Source organism: Cornus florida, unplaced genomic scaffold (assembly GCF_030987335.1).
Source record: "Cornus florida cultivar Cherokee Brave unplaced genomic scaffold, ASM3098733v1 CherokeeBrave_3.0.0_Hap2_Chr01, whole genome shotgun sequence".
Lineage (NCBI taxonomy): Eukaryota > Viridiplantae > Streptophyta > Magnoliopsida > Cornales > Cornaceae > Cornus > Cornus florida.
This window is the reverse complement of record NW_026775571.1, coordinates 76150881-76154555: the sequence shown is the minus strand read 5'-3', so window position 1 is coordinate 76154555 and position 3675 is coordinate 76150881. Positions and strand designations below refer to the sequence as shown.

Below are 3675 nucleotides of genomic sequence, written 5' to 3'. Positions count from 1 at the left end.
ACTTATTGTGTTTGTTCTTACTTGACTATGTGTATTGTTAGAGAGGAAGTAAGCAAAAGGAGCTACAAAGCAAAGCAAAAAGTAAAAAACTAAAAAAAAAATTGAAAATTGAAAAATTGCTAAGCTAAGCTATAATTTGGAGTTGAAGTGCTATAGGACCTTTGTAAGCTTTTCTCTACTCAATCTCCTTAGTTAAATCGTAGGGCATTGCATTTCATTTGTAGATAAATTGTGGGCCCGCGTGGAGGCATTTTTCTTGTCATTGTATCATTGTTGTTTCAAACGTAGGAGTATGAATTAAGTGTTTGTGGAAGAAGTCTAATTGAATTGTTGTGAAGGCATAGTGTTTGTTTAATTCTTTGTGCTTGTTGTGTTTTGCATTGTGCATGCATGGATGTCGTTCATTAAGACCCACTCTTGTCCCTTTAGATTTGCATCTTGAATCCATCGTTAGAAATCTTAGGGGAAGAGGAAGTTCAAATAAAACCAATCAATCAATGGATGACCATAATGATGATCATGTTGAGGACCTTGGTCACATAGACCAACAAGGTATTGTTCATCCTAATGTGCACAATGAGAACATACAAGTACCATTAGGCATGCCTAGGCCATACAATCACCAACCTCAACAACAACAAGGCCAAGTTCCATTTGGAATGCCAAGGCCAATATATGCACCACAACCTCCCATCATCAATTAAGGAATTCAAAATCAAAGTGTTCATGTTGCACATCAAGTAGCTAATCCACCTCTTGCTTTAAGAGACCATTATGTGCCAAATGAGTATAATGCACCCACATGCATCCAATTGCCACCATTTAGAGCACATCATTATGAAATCAAAGCACAAACCATTCAAATGCTTCCTAACTTTCATGGACTTCCTAGTAAAAACCTTACAAGCATTTGGATGAGTTCCTTGAAGTTTGTTCCACCGTTCAATATACGGACATGCCGGAAGAGGTATTAAAGCTTAAACTTTTTCCATTCATCCTAAAGGACAAGGCAAAGTATTGGTTCAACAACCTTGGCCTTTTTCAATCACTTCTTGGGCAGAAATGCAACAAGAGTTCTTGAAGAAGTATTATCTGGTTTCAAAGACCAATGCCATGAGAACGTCCATTAGAGAGTTTACACATGGGGATGGGGAAACGTTTCATGAGGCATGGGAACGCTTTAATGAATTACTTAGGAAGTGTCCACATCATGACATGCCCAAATGGCAATTAGTTTAAAATTTCTTTGAGAGCTTATCGAACAATTACAAGGGTATGGTTGATGCTTCCATGGGTGGTTCTTACATTGATAGGCATGAGGATGATGTGTGGCGTCTCTATCAGAGCATGAGTGAAAATTCATTACATAGAATATTGTCTTCAAAGAATGGTCGAAATATACAAGGTAGGAAGAGTGTTGGCTTATATCAAGTCGACCATTCAAATGAGATAGCCGCCGAGATGAAATCTCTATCTCAATGGTTTGATCAATTCTTGATCAACCAAAACTCGGTGAACCAAGTATCTTCCTACACTAACCATTCTCATCGTGCATCCAATAAATTGTGTATGACTTGCTCTAGTGTTCTTCATTCTACTTCTCATTGTCCTCACGGACAAGTGCAAAATGAACCTAATGAACAAGTCAATGGAACTTTTGTGAATCAAGGGGCAAATCCTTATGGTACTCATTAAAATCTAAGTTGGAGAAATCATCCAAACTTCTCTTGGAAAAACCAAAGAGAGGGCTCAAACCCTTCCCAAGGCAGTTTCCAAGGGAAGTATATTCCACATCCACTTCAAAACCAAGTATCCCAAGGTTATAGGCCGTACCAATCACAAGGGAATCAATTTTCTAATTCTCATTTTCCCAACCAATCTTATTCCCAAGGAAATGCTAGAAGTCCCGCTTTTGAAGAAAAAGTTTTAAACGCTTTGGGCACTTTAGAGGCAAACACTCAATTGTTACACTCTCATTCTCAATCCAATGCGAAGCTAGAAACCCAAGTAGGGCAAATAGCTAGCACTCTTAATGCAAGATAGAATGGAAAGATGCCAATGAATGCCCCACCAAAGCAACAATGTGTTGTGGAAACCCAATCCTCATCGGAAAGGTGTACCATAGAACATGTCAATGTGGTGACCACCTTACGAAGTGGTAGGGTTGTGGACAATCAAGTTGAAGTGTCCAATGAAGAGAGTGAACCGGTACAACCTCAAGTTATCACCCGTCCCGTTTCACATTCTATTCCTCATTCATTGCCTGTGCATGATCTTATGAATGAGAAAGCTTCAAAATGTGATTTGAAAAGTGATCTTGAAAATGATTCATTGAAGAAAGTCTTGAAAAATGTGTTTGAAAAAGAAGTTTTGAAAAATGATGTTGAGAAAGTTTTGTTGAAAAGTGATTTGAACAACGATTTGAAAACTTCTTGTGTTGAAGAGGCTTTAAAAGAAAATGCTGAAATTGTTTTTGAGCCAAAAGCTCCATTTCCGGACGCCTTGAAAGGGGTCCATTTCGAAGGAAAAGCAAAAGGTTAAGACCAATGAGATTATGGAAATGTTTAGGCAAGTAAAAGTTAATCTTCCACTTTTGGATGCAATAAAGCAAATACCGGCTTATGCCAAATTTTTAAAAGATCTTTGTACCCAAAAGCGGAAGAACAAAGCCAAGCATCAAGGAAAGTGGTTTTGACTGAGCAAGTGAGCTCAATTTTGCAACACAACACTTTCCTAAAGTTTAAGGACCCCGGTTCACCCACTACATCATGCATCATTGGTGAGCATATCATTAATCAGGCGCTTCTTGACTTAAGAGCAAGTGTTAACCTTCTTCCTTACTCGATCTTTGTCAAACTAGGCTTAGGTGAATTAAAACCGACGTCGGTAGTTTTACAACTTGCCAACCTATCCATTAAAAAGCCTAAGGGTTTCATTGAGGATGTTTTGATTACAATTAATAAATTCTTCTTCCCGGTTGATTTCGTTGTCATAGATGGTGTGTTGCAAGGCCATAAGCTTAAGAGTGTGCATTGAGGCAAGGGCCAAGTTTTACATTTATAAAGCCACTACTACCTTTATTAAAACTATAGCTAGGGCAAATAGGGATCGTCCCAAGGGATTGTGAGGGTCGAACAAGGTTGTGGAATTGTGATTAGGGTTCGTAGGTCGAGTGATCAAACAATTGGTTGGTTGGTTGTTTAAACTAGAGAGCAACTAAATTAAGTGATATCAAAAAAATGCAATTAAAAATAAACAAGAGAGAGAAGAGTCTTGGGGTTTAGAGATCACCACCAAGCAATGCATTTCTATACCATTAACAAGTGACTAATGAGGGTAAATTGTGTGTTACAATATCGGTGTGTGTGTATGTATTTGGTTAATTTAATAAGCAAGGATGACCAATTAAGCATAAATTGTCAAAGCATCATGTGAAAGGTACAATATATCAAGCAATGAAGCATATATTGTCTAATCAACATGTGAGAAGCACAATAGATCAAAACAAGCCATTAACCTTTCATTAAGCTCACAATCCTAATACACCACAAGGTTAGAGATATATGCTACTTGCATTTAAAAGCATGGAACATCAAACAATAAGCATGGATTGTCCTCCCATTTAACATCTACACTATGCTACACTACCACTACACTACAACTAAGCTACTAGCA

At 37.9% G+C, this 3675-nt stretch overlaps 1 pseudogene; it reads right to left on the bottom strand.

The window, feature by feature from the left end:
• Positions 1-1119: 1119 nt before the first annotated feature.
• On the bottom strand, positions 1120-1217 carry LOC132283113 (small nucleolar RNA R71; annotated as a pseudogene).
• Positions 1218-3675: the final 2458 nt, after the last annotated feature.